The sequence below is a fragment of the Spea bombifrons genome, chromosome 10, assembly GCF_027358695.1.
Source record: "Spea bombifrons isolate aSpeBom1 chromosome 10, aSpeBom1.2.pri, whole genome shotgun sequence".
Classification (NCBI taxonomy): Eukaryota; Metazoa; Chordata; class Amphibia; order Anura; family Pelobatidae; genus Spea; species Spea bombifrons.
Window position 1 is genome coordinate 7,700,134 of NC_071096.1, and position 14,425 is coordinate 7,714,558.

A 14,425-nucleotide genomic window follows, 5' to 3' on the forward strand; every position below is an offset into this window, starting at 1 on the left:
AGTGAGTTTGTGTATGTATGTATGGGTAAGTGTATGGTGTTAGAGTGGATGTATGTGTATGAATGTGTAAGGTATTAGAGTGAGTTTGTGTATGTATGTATGGGTAAGTGTATGGTGTTAGAGTGGTTGTATGTGCATGAATGTGTAAGGTATGAGAATGAGCACAGCTTACAGGGAACATTGGTCATGTGATATTGTGGGTGATTTTCCCTGCTTTAACACCACACTGAGCTGATTCTTTACGGCAATTCTAAGGAAGTCTGTTCCTCCATAGACTTTCATTAGTCAGATTGCCGACTGGGTGGTTTAGGCCGAGCCATTCTATTGTTTACCACATGCAGTAAGAAAAGTAGTCAGGGTGTTTGTCCGTGATAGCAGAGCTAGAACACACACATTAAACTTTTGGTCAAGTGTGGTTATGTGGTTATGAAGTTTTGTTGAGATTCACCTGGATCGTGAAAGGAGACCCCAAAAACCAAATTTTTACCTCCCCACTGGGAAGAAAGGACCACTAGAGACCTGGCCCCAACCCAACTGGGAAACTATGGCATTGTTCTAGCATAACAGAACGAAGAGGCCTGTGTCTCCTGTAAGAAAATGGAGCTCAGGGGTTGCAGACATACCGGGTAACAGGGGGTCTCATTGCAGCTGCTTCAACGGGTTTCGTAAGCACTTCGTGAAAGTGTTCGCTAAATAGAATTTTAGTCTTCCACAGACTGCAGAGGCAAGTATTTCTCATTGACAGATGATGCGGGAGCAAAGTTCGTTTGGTTGTGCAAAATACAAACAGCGTACAACGTTCCCGTGAGTGATAAAAGTGCTTACAAAAACATGCCTGACACTGAGAAAAAAATCACAATAAGTTTGTTAAATGTATACATTTTTTAATGAATGTCTTATAATCAATACACACGAGCTTCACTGTATACCTACCCCTGAATACCTCTAATATAGTCGGGTGTTTCATCTATGCCGTTCTCTATTAAGGTTATCCTAGTGGGGTATTCATTTTAAATTTTGAGCAATCACCATGGCAACCAATGAAAACTTTGCAACAGAGTTGATATATTACAGAGTTGTAACAGAGTTACGATTATTAATAATGAAAAACGTCCCCTCTTTCTTACGGTTGTGTAGAACATTGGGAAGCATTTCTGCCAAGTTTCTGTCTGCAGAAGACTTCTTATGGTCTTTTGAAGGTCTCAGCGGATTCTTGTAGGTTATTTCCCTTGGTTACTCTTAGACCTACATGTATAACCTGAATAACTGGTCTCATTTTGGACTGTGCTCGCTGGTTGCCACAAATCTCTAAGGAAAGTTGAAGGTAGATAAGAAACCAGCCGAACTGCATTGAGGAGATGAAGATTTATGGCGGGAAGTCACAGAGCATTTGCTTGGACAACGAACTTCATCTCATTGTTCACCTACAGATAACCAACGTCTGCAGAAACGCATAGAAACATTGAAACGTAGAACCTGACGGCCGATGAGAACTCTTTGGCCAACCTAGACTCTAAATGTAATTTAGCCAAATTGTAAAGGAACCGTTTCCCAAGGTCTGGAAGATCTCAATGGCGGTCCCTTAAAGGGTTTTCAAACAATCTGTTGATGGATTTATTTAATACTTGGGCCATTAACATTTTAACCTGCTGAATAGTGAATTTAGGCAACTCAATGTGGGTGGAAGATGGATCCAAATGTCTAGATCATCTTCCATTTGGTTTTTAGGTCATGAGGTGTCTAGAATGACATCAGAGGTGACACTTCTTGGGTGGAGCATAAATTCACCCCCACTAAAATAGATAAAAATGTATTTGAGGAGCAGAGTAGCAGCGGCATGGGGAACGAGGAGTGACCCGCTATCACCGGGACACACTGGCGGTTCAAGGTTGAAAGCTAAATCTTCTCGTCTTTTTGAGTTGGCCTCCTGTCCGCGAGGTTAATATGTAATTTCACTGCATCGCTTGCTCTTTCTGGAACCTTTCATTCCGTGATTAATATTAAAGAACGACCTTTATGACAAAAAGGAGATTTTCATTCATCAACATTTGTCAAGGAAGCAGTAAAATAAAGTCTATTTCTAGCTTATGCAGAAATGTGATCCAGGTCATCACCCTCCACACTGGAATTCCACCACAACAAGACCATCCCAAGTGCTTGCGCACGTTGTACTTGGACAACGGTGGACATTTCATGAGCTGAGGGCCCCTTTCTGCTGACAGCACCATGAAACACAGCCTTAACTCACCCACCTGTACTCAAGCATGGATTTCAGATATGACATAAGAGTAAAGAAGCTGAAGTACTTTTGAACAAGAATATATAAAATTCAGAGTATCCATTAGACAAGGAATTAGACTTGGTGACCATCAGAGAAAAAGAAGGGAGTCAAACTGTCTCTAGAAATTCACATTTTCTTGGATCGGCCTCCATGAGCCTCCTTGGTACCCGATTAGAATCTCCGCTAACTCCGTTGAATAATAAAAGAAAGAAGGAATGAGGACATTCATGTTTCAGAAAGGAACGCCTCGTTAAAGTTCTTTTCCTACCTCGAAAACATTTCAGTGTATTTATATAAAAAAAAAGAGTCCGACTGCACCAAGAGGTGGATACATGGAGTGGCCTTCCAACCAAAGTGGTAGGAATTCATACAGCAAGAAACTTTAAGAAGGCATGAAATACACATTATGCTGTTCTACTCTAGAAACACCGAAAGGAAGGTCAACAGCCCACCAAGGACCAGGAATGAACAATATGGGGTGAAATATTATTTTTGCATCTGCTCTACATGACGTCATTTAAATGAATTCGATGAAAAATAAAACAAAGGCGTGAATCTACAAAAATAAGCCAAACAGTAACCTAGTCTTGTGATCGCAGGTCGATGTCACATCACACGATCTCCAGGGCGAAGGTCGTGTTTGTTAGAATAACCGCGACTCCAGGGCCGCCACATACCTGAGCATGATAACAGGTGACAGCGGCTCTACTCATCGGAATCAGGTAACAAATGATTATTATTATTATTATTATCTTTTATTTATATAGCGCCAACAATTTCCGTAGCGCTTCTTCAGTCCAAGCATTCAAAGGGTCTGACAAACCTAGAACCGGCTAAGACGAAGCAATACATTAGGTAACGAGGGCCGTGAGTGCAAGAGCTTACAATCGAGATACAAAACAAAATGCACAATATTCCAAACCAAGACTACAGTGTAAAGTTATACAAGCTTTCAGGACCTCATATGTCTCTTCTTCAGGTAAAATGTCAGACCAATTCAGGAAACATGAGACGTCTCAGGAGTTATTCAAATAACGTTCTTATTACATGCCCTGCCCAGTTCACTTTTGTGCCTAGGGGCTCCTGAGATGTAGATGTAGCATTCTGTAGGGCCAGAAACGCCGCATTCTGTTACCTAATCTCTCTATTATCTGGGGTGACATCTGACTATGGCCATTGAGGGCTAACAGCTATGTGAGGTTTAACAATGATATGCCGGCAACTATGCCGGGATACTACATATATATATATAATATTAAACAATAAATTCATTTGTGATCATTATAGCACATTAGATATTGTGTATTATAGGTGTTAAACGTGTTCTGTAACGTTAGGGTACACTCTATACACATAAAAATAATGTAACTGAAATGGTGGTGGGTAAGTGGAACAGCCTTCCGGCAGATGTGGTAGACGAGGGGATTTAAACGTGCATAGTACAGGCATAATGCTACCCTGAGTCTAAGACAAGACCGAGGACTGAATAAAATTGAAGGTTTTACAGCAGATAAAATGGACGGAGCGGTTCTTATCTGACATCAGATTCTATGTTCTACGTAAACATAAACAATGTTTTTTTAATTTTTTTTTTACATTAACTTAACTTTTTGGTGTATTGCATTCAAATAATGCAATACATTATGAGCAGTAATAGAGAAGTAAGACTGTAGTAAGAGACCTCTCGAAACATTGTAACATTTTTTCTTAAGGGCCTCTAATTAAAGAAGGAGTCCCATTTTTTTTTTTACAAAAACAAAACCAAAAATTAAAAATGTAACTAGGAAAGAAAATGAAACCAAAAGCAGTTCGATGTTACAATGAACACGCAGCGTGCTTCTGGAATCCTGTGTGTCATTTGAAGGGCATTCGGTTTGCTATTCTCTACTATTCTGTTGACTGGAGATCCCCCCCCCCTGAGAGATGGCGTCACGTGGGGCTCTCCAGAAGTAGGGGAAAGGTCGATCTCTTTTAGCAAAGACGTGTACAAGAGAGAGAGAGAGAGAGAGAGAGAGAGAGGGAGAGAGAGAGAGAGAGAGAGAGAGAGAGAGAGAGAGAGAGAGAGAGAGAGAGAGAGAGAGAGAGAGAGAGAGAGAGAGAGAGAGAGAGAGAGAGAGAGAGAGAGAGAGAGAGAGAGAGAGAGAGAGAGAGAGAGAGAGAGAGAGAGAGAGAGAGAGAGAGAGAGAGAGAGAGAGAGAGAGAGAAGCGACACTTGTTTCTGGGATGACATTCGTTTAAGTTCGGATTAATTCCGCAGAAGGAACCCAAAGGGTCGAAAAACGAAAGGCTTGTAATTTAATAATTAAAGAGGGAGCGTCTTATGATAAAAAGGTTTTTTTTCTTTGGGTTTTGAATAAAGTTTTGAATATGGTAAATTAGTGAAGCACTGAAAGATTTTGTTTTATGCAGTTATTGTTAATATTATTATATTATTATTATTGTTTATTATTATTATTTATATTGCTCCAAATATTCCTACAGTGCTTCTTAAAGTCCATATATTCAAAGAGTTGACAATGACTTAGGCCAGGGGCGTCCAACCTGCGGCCCTCCAGCTGCTGCAGGACTACATCTCCCATACTCCTCAGCCAGCCCCTTAGCTGAAAGAGCATTATGGGAGATGTAGTCCTGCAGCAGCTGGAGGGCCGCACTTTGGACGCCCCCTGACTTTTTCGGCTACACACTCCAGGAGTGGCAGTAACGATAAGTTTGGGGAGCTGTTGACCAACTTTTTTTTTGACCAACGGCACACCAAGATGGCCGTGCTGTGCCTGGGTGACATCATGGAAGTTATCCTCTTAAAGGTGATCGTTTTTTCCAAATAGCACATTTTTACAGTTTAGGAGACTTAATAAATCTCTGCAACGATATGAATAGCTTCTCGACTAATGTGGCAGTTTGCAGGTGAGATGCTATTTCAACTCACTGACGTCACTATTTATTGTGTGACCAATCTGAGTAAGTGTGACCCTCGAGGAGGCCTGAGCTGGCCCCGTAAAATATGTAAATGAGTGAATATTCCTGAAGGTCACATGATTGGTTATCTGTCACATCAGCCATTGTTTCCAGGACACATATAATTTTGACATGGTGCTGACGGGTAGATGTAAAGTGCTGCCCTCTGCTGTATGTGGGATGAACTGAGTAATTGGTTGCCTTCTGTGAGTTTATACATAAACCATACTGCAGGGGGCAGCACTTTAATGTATGTATCCTGGAAACAATGGCTGATGTGACTGGTCACCCAAATCCAGACAGTTTTCAGGTATAAGAAGTACTGAGCTGAGTCAGAAACATTTAAAAATGATATGTGCTCTGAAAAAATGCACAATGTGGTCACCTAAGTCAGGCCGGGCCTTTGCCAACGCAGGTAAAGCCAAGTGACCCCCCTCCCTGGTACATCACTTACACACTGGCACATATATTTACACATATTTGCACAAACTTACACACTCACTAAACACACACCCTCAAGCTAACACACACTTACATCCCTCATGCTATCACACAAATTTACACATTCATGCTCACACACATATACACATCCATGCCCACAAACACGTACACATGTATGTATATATATAGATATATATATATATATACACTCTTACATACATACAGTCATACATACATACTCCCTTCCTTATCCCCACACTCATGCGCCGACTCCTTCATCCCCTTACTTCACCCGCAGCTCTTTCTCTCGCTATCACAGCGGGGTCCCATAACATTATGTTACGTTCCAGCCTGTTAGGGCAACTTGTCCTCCCGGGAAAAGAAAAAATGTCGGTGCGCTAAGCTAGTCGCAGGCTCAAATAATACAAATGTGTAATACGAGGCCTACCAAACAGGTGTAAGCATGCTGCAAGAAACAGTGTATTGGCTGTACAATGTATACAAAAAACAAAAACCGTCTGCGCTTCTTACCCTAATAAAGTTGGCAACAAATATATAAACATAATATAAATGAGAGGTTTTCCTCCCTACTGCACAAGTTGCTGACGGTTGTTAATAGGTTCAGAGAGACGCAGATCTCAGCATTTCTGGGGCAGACTAAATATCGCCAAATCCCTTATACCGATTGACAGCCCAGATTTTCAGCTCTATGACTTCTAAACTATGTTTGCAAACACAGGAGATATACAATAAATTCATAGAAATGGAAAACCTTACCCGGAACATTGACCGAGGGGACAGTCACATTTATAACCAGTTGGAAAAACAAATGTAGTTCACCTTTATCGCATAAAGCGAGCGTTTAGCTGTAAATGTTAGTCGGCTCTAAATGAATGAAACCCGGCGTAATTTTATAAAACATAATTGTTTCATTTAGATTGTTTCCAATCCTAAGTACAGCTAGAAGATTGGTAAACATTTTGCAGAATAGAAGGTTTTCAAGCAGCCGCATAATAGCTATTTGCAATGCTGTAGTTAGCTCCTTTTGGCCTGAGGCAAGAACAAACTAAATGTGCCGCCTCCCTATATTTTTTACATAGGCTATTTTGAGGAAAGTAGATAAATAAGTAAAAATTAAATTGAGGATAAAAATACCCAGTGATTTATTCACATTTTTTGCTGGTTGAGGCCTGAGCAAGTGTTTTGCATGAGCTTAATGGGACACTGGGGATAATGGGACAGTAAAGTAAACCTTGGCCACTAGAGGTTGTGTACTAGACATATGCAAATTGGCCAAAAACAATTCAGACAATTTTTTTGGTTCGTTTTTTGCCCATTCATTTTCAGAAGACATCTATTTCCTGCTTGTTTGTTTCGGATGAAAATCAGGCACCATTTAAAATTCGGGAACAAAAGTAATTGTCCAACGCCCATATTTAGTCTCATTCTCTTACACTCTCTCTGACGCTCACTCTCTCACACACTCATTTTTCGTTCCCTCTCTCATGCTTGCTCAATGTCTCCATTCCCCCTCTGCCGGCCACTTCCATTTCTGTGTCGCGCATTTTCTTGCTCTGCATCTTCTCCTCCTCCCTTCCACGTTCTCTTTTCTCTCTTGTTTTTTTCATCCACATCTCTGGAGACATAACTTTCCAGGGACCTTCTGTCAAAGTGGTGGAGCTTCTGGTGATGCCTCCCCCCCCGAATCCTCCTCCATCATTACATAGTGATCCAGACACCAATGGTGGTACATCATTACTCCTATCATTATATGGTGATCCAGACACTGAGGGTGGTACATCATTATATAGTGTTTCAGACACTGAAGGTGGTACAGCATAACTTACACCAATATATAGTGTTTCAGACACTGAAGGTGGTAGAACATGACTCCTATGATTATATAATGAGCCAGACACAGATGGTGGTACAGCTTAACTCCCATCACTATATAACAAGCCAGGCACTGATGGTAGTACAGTATAACCCCCACCATAATAAAGTGATCTAGACAACAATGGTGGAACAGCATGACTCCTATAATTATATGGTGACCCAGACACTGAGGGTCGTACAGCATTACTCCCATCATTATGCAGTGTTTCAGGAACTGAATATGGTACAGCATGACTCCTATCATTTACATAGTCAGTCAGACACAGGCAATGATGGTGGTACACCATAACTCTCATCACAGACAAATAGTTGTGCAGAATAACTTCCAATACACACTGCTGCTGAGAACTAATAATGAAGCAAGTCAGAAAATACTTTTGGCTTGCTGGGCATCATGAGGTTTTAGTCAAAATGCTGGGCCCCTTGCAATCTGCATTGAGGGGCCCCTCCTGATGTCTCTATCCTCTTTTGGATTTAAAGCAAACTGATTAAGGTTGGTTTCAAAAGGACCTACTCCTGCTCCAAGAGGCCTTGGGACCTCCTAAGACCCTGGTCAATAGGTCACGTATAGTGGTAGAACGGACAAAGGTCAATCTAGGTGCAACAACAAAGTAACAAAACAACAGCTCGGAGAGAAGCAGAACACGCTCATTGGCAAGTGAGACAGAAGATGAGATTAGCCAGTTATTATGAGATTACTCCCTGTGTGTTTGGAAATCCCTGTGAATGGTTCACTGTGTGTGCGCATAGCCACAAATCCCAAAAGAATATGCACAAATTGTGACCCATGTCAACATGGAAGTCTTAGTTAGGATTTAACACAAAGTCTCATGCAGAACCCATGTGAATTACACATAGTACTATCCCAAGGCCCCAGCTTTAATATTGGCTACTGAGTGTAAATTCTTAAAATCATCTATAAAGTCAGGGGTTCCCAGTGATTTAAATCTTTATTACTAATAGGTAGTTAATAGTAGTTGGGCTTCTGAGCTAGAGCAGAATAGAGCTCTCCTAACCTGCATTGACCTTTCAAATACCAGCAATAAAGTGCATTGCAGCGACATCGTGTGGCAACACTAAGGAACTGCATGTTCCTGCATGCACAACTGTTACCAATTTTTACAGCATTGTTAATTTAAATCGATGAATTAATAATTATAATTTGATTTAGACAGCACCATTATATTCTGCAACACTGTAATGATTTTTTTCCCCAAAAGTGTGTCAATTCATAAAGGATCAATCCTTTGGGCTCTAGTCATGGTTAATGCATTACATTTATTTATTTATTTTATATAAATAAATATTTTTTAAAAACTTCTATAAGGGTCTATTCCATGTTTCATTTTGGTCTCTACAGACATCTTTGGTTGTTCTGACTAAGAAAACACTTGATATTGATATTTCCGTATGGGATCTATATTATCCAATTAACCCTAGCCCTCCATCCCTTTCACCAAGCCACAAAATTCTATACATTTTAACTAATCTCTTTTGTAGCACCACTATAAATATTTTTTTAAAAATATTTAGAACCTGGAAGAAATACATTTCAACAATTTTAGAACTGGTTATAGTTACAATATTTCCACAATTTTCATAATGCTGCTGTGACATCATCTTATTGAGACTATTATTATTATTTACTGTTTTATATAGCGCCATCAAATTCCGTAGCGCGGTTCAATGGGTATGCTCAACAAAACTGAAAAATAACTGAAACCGCAGATTAATAAAATCGATTCATTGCCTGTTTCCTTAATTAATATGTTCTTAATGCATGCACTATCACTGTTTGATTCATTACAGAGCCAGTATTATGATTGATCACTCTCTTTCTATAACTGTCACAGTGGTTAATTGTAAGCATCTTAATTAAGCTCTGGACAGAAGAGGCGTTGCACACAATGTGCACTTCATAAGCTTTAACAGCAGGTGGCGCCATGGTACAAAAGATTGAACATACTGTAAGCTGCTACCGCTATATCTTCCAATACATTTGCATGTCTCATGTCCCCTTGGGGTGCACCTTTTATTCAAGTATTACTTGGGTGCACCTTAACCCCTTAATGACAAAGCCAATACATGTACGGGCTCAAAATGCATTGTTTTTGAATGGGTTTAGGGACCGCCCATTGTCCTTAAGGGGTTAAAGAGATTTTTTCGCTCTGTAGATGTTGCTTGTCCAATTGCTTGCAAATGCACAAACTGACATATTTCAATCTTTGATTTTTGGAGTCTTTAGGCAAAGGTGCTATAAGAGAAATAGATGTAGAGTTACAAACATTTTAAGGACCTCATTGGTCACTTCAGATATTTGCATCTTCATCTACTCTTCAATACAACTATAACAACTCTCCTTATTAAGAGGAACCCTTTACTTTGAACATCTTTATGCCAGGCAGGTATAAATTACTTATATGCCTGTAAGGAGGGTTTTCCCCAGTGTGCTCAACTAATGCTCCATTTATAACCCCACAGTGCATTTAGTATACTTGTCAGGCACATTTAAAATGTACGTTCATCAGCATGTAACCAGTTACTACGTTCAGTACTTCATTAGCTGTTTACATGGGACTGGGAAGTAGCCTGAATGCTTTTCATCTGTATCTCCTACTTTGTAAGGGCGTTAGGCTAGGGCTTTATACTAAGTAGAAATACTATGGTGCCCTCCACATCTTAAAATGTGACCTCAAAATCCAAAGGCCCACAAAGAGCTACCTATAGGAAAAATCACATTAAACAATCATCAGAAACCCAACGGTGAAACCCAGTGGAGCCTTATAACAGCTGCCGGTACGAGCCGGTCTAAAGATACTCAAAGGTTCTTCATCCCACAGTAACATTAGAAGGTCAGTCCTAAATCTTTGCTGCAATATTTATTACACAGTATTATGGGAAATAAAGGATATAGTAAGAAAATATCGACTCTGTAAGAAAGTGTCCAGCGAATTTGATTTTGGATCCGGAAAGGTGGTCTGTTTATGGTCCAGCTTTATGTTTTACCATCTTTTGTCTTGAAAAGGGTAGCATTACATTGTTTTCCACAGTTCCGGGATAGAGGAAAACCTTTGGGACACTTAAGCTTGTTCTGCATCAATGTAAAAACATAGTAACAGTAATTTAGTTTGGAAAAAAGACCTAAATCCGTCAAGTACAACCAATTTGACTTCCTTCCTGCTTTTAATCCAAAAGAAGGCAAGACCCCCCCCCCCAACAATCTATTTCCGATTCCTTTTTTTACTCCAAAAGGCCTGGGATCAAGAAGCTCTAAAACATTAATATCTCTTCAATCATTTAAATTCCCGTATGTTCTGCAATGTGATATTGGTCCTGAGCTGCACCTTGGAAGACTTGTCTCATAATTCCTCTGTGTGGAGCCTTTAATGTAAATGCCTTTCCTACAGCCAGGGCCGGGGATGTAAATTAGCGCCGGCACTTTAAGGCCAGCAGCTGATGAATGACGTCTATGTTCAGCTGCTGGCTGGATGGTTGCTTGCTGCTAGGGGAAGGATGGAATCCCCTACATGAGTAGTAAAGGTCGGCTCATCTGGCAATAGCCTACCGGGCATTTGCCTAGTTTGCCAAATGGCCAGTCCAGACCTGCCTACAGTGATTTCTTATGCCAGACATATTGATTTCAGCTACTCTTCCAGTACAAGTTTTGGCAGACCTCCACCAGCAGCAGCCTAATATGACAAATAATGACGGCTATAAAGTTATGGGGCTGCTTGCCTTCTGCCGCTGCCGGAAAACTTGCCTTTCATAGAAAACTGGTATACAAAGAAGAAAATACACTAAAGAAAATAAAAAAAACAAACAAAAAATGAATGACAGCTCCCTATCTGTTGGAAAATAACAGGCGTAGCATAAGTTTAATGTATTATTCCATACTGGGTCAGCATCGCTCAAACCTGTTCTGATGATTTCTGGCGGGCGCGATGCGTTCTTTGTAAAGTAAATGCCCGACGCATACTAAACAGAAATTTCCATTTACCGTTCTCCGCGTGGATACTTTTTATTGCGATGTCATATTTTCTCCAGCTCGTTACACATCAAACACTTTATCATAAAATTAGAAACATTCCGTGTCAGCTTGAAACAGAATAGTATATAAAGAGCGCCTAACACCGTGAGCGAAGGTAACATCTACTAAACAAACAAATAAGTCATAAATAAAGTTCAAAATCAATAAATAGAAGAATGTAAGATGTACACAGTAATTAATAGTTCCTAAAAATATGATACATTTAAATATAAAAATCCTATAAAATGTATTTATATATAGCTAGTATTTTTTTATATACAAAGTATTTTTTTCACCTATACATTTTACTGGTAGCCCAATGTATGGATCAAATATTACTGGTTTAAATCAATTAAGACGCACAAAATTGACAATTGGTTTCCTATAGAGATCTAAATCATGAGATGATTGGTTGAGAAAAATTGGAGCTTGCAGTTCCACTAGAGCAGGGGCGTCCAACCTGCGGCCCTCCAGCTGCTGCAGGACTACATCTCCCATCCTCCTTAGCCAGCCCCTTAGCTCAAAGAGCATTATGGGAGATGTAGTCCTGCAGCAGCTGGAGGGCCGCAGGTCGGACACCCCTGCACTAGAGCAAAATCATTTGATACACGGTATCTCATGTTAAGAGTTCAGCAAACAAGAATAGTATCAATATCTAGAAAACATATTAAAATCTTATTCTTCCTAATTCAAACTATTGTAGCCATAATTGTTGGGAAAATATGGGTTTTTTGGGCATTTTTTAAAATAAAAATGCATTAATAACAAAGTGTTAGACGCTCCATTTAGCAAAATAAGATTCTCCAGACTAGATTACCGCTGCCCTGTAAATCTAGTAAAAAAAAATATACAGAGTCAGAAAATCAATTAGCATTTACTGCCAGGAAGCCATTTTAATTATTCAATGCCGGCGGTACCTTTACGATGTCACATGACGTGCTGAGCAAAGGGAACTGGAAATTCTGTTGGCAAATACGTCGCTCTCTTCCTCAACCCCCCTCTCTCCGCTAATCTTTCTGGCAGGCTTTGGATCCTGCATTTTATGAGACGTTCTCTTCTTTGTGGACATCTTAAAAGGAACGTCTCCTGTGTAGATTTTAAGGACAAAGAACATAAAGTCCCCGGAAACTTTTAAACTTTTTTTACAGACGCAAAAGTTTTTTTTTTTTTAGATACAAGCAATACTAAAACCACCTATTAGTATTAGGAGACCACCTTACATATATAATATATATATATACCGAGGGCAGAGACGCCAGCTGCTCCCACCGTACCATTGGCCTTACCGCTGAGCGCTAGAATATGATGTCATATCCCAGCACTCCACTTTTTAAGGACACCCGGTGCCGTGCAGAACGTATCTATGGAGGACTGTGCCAACGTGACACAACCTTCCATCTTGTTAATCGGCTGCTTGGAGAGATCAGTGATCTCCTTCTTAACGAGGCTACTGAGCTGTGGTGCCACAGGGAGCCTCGTTGTCCAATATGCTCCCCCGTTAGATGTCAGAGGGGCTGCCCCCCCAGACTTGCTGCCCCTAAGCCTAGACCTAATCTAAGAAGATCAAATGCTTTACTTAAAGCATTATTAAGACTGGGTTATATCATGCCAATCATTTTATGAATTCTTCGAAATAGGTTTATCATTAATTACTAGTTTTGAAAGCCTCATTTTCCAGATTTGTTCCCTTTCTGCTGACAAATAACTTTGTTATTCATTCACCAATATCATTGGTTTTACACCTAAATTATCCACATACTGGAGCTACAATCACACAAGTATGACTTGGATTCCAAGTTCCATTTCCCATTATTAACTTCAGGTTTTCTTTTTTAAACTAGAATATTGCATGGTCTTTAGTAATAATGCTGCAAGGTTACTTTCGAGAACTCGGAATTACAAAATGGATCAAAAGTAAAATATTTCCCCCCTATATTTGGGGTCATCAGAAAATCTTCCCACGGGGAAAAGCGCTAAAAGAGCATTTTGTCTTATTTTCTTTCCAGAGATCAAAGAGAAGACTGAGTTTGCTTACTATTCCCTGTGTCGGAGAAGAGGCGATGTGCCTACCAGTCCATTTGGAACGGCAAATTGAATGTACTTTGTTGTGATGTCTGTGTAAATGGAAGAAAAGGCTGAAAAATGTTGTTTTATATATTTTTTTTAGTTTGTTGGGCCTGCTGGCTAGGGTCTTCTCCTGGGATAGTAACATTGGCCTTCTACGGGCTATGTCGTCGTATGCCTGGACATCTGGTGTCTTTCCTTCCTGTGGTCAATCGTTGACCCAAGTAATGTCTACTCCGCGATGGACAAGGTCTTCCAGAAGCTAGGAAGGTTTTTGATTGTGTTGACGAAGCAGAACATCAGGTGTAGACCCCTAGAATAGAATACAAATGTCTCTTGGTCATCTCAGGTAAGAGATAGAGAAGTTCCCTCCGGTTATATCAGAATACAGACGCCAACCATTCCCAATGTCCATCTTATATATTCAGGGCACAGGGACACCTGTTGGAGCAGATATTTCCGCTTGTAATTAATATTTATGGACGTTTGTTACTTTAAATAGCCGAGTGGTTAAAAAAGAAAGAGTATTAAGTGGAGTGCGTTAAAGAAAGACGATATCTTCTTAAGAACGGAGTCTCAATGCCCAGTAGTTAACATTTAGGCATTGTGGCTAAAAACCAAAAGAAAACCCCACAGGGAAACCTTTTAATGGACTTCCCATTCCTAACGAGTTCCCCGCTCCTAAATGAGCTCTTGCGTAATCGTCGTTGGTCTCTCGCCATAAAGATGGTATTTTAAAGAGCTATCCTGACTTCCACTTA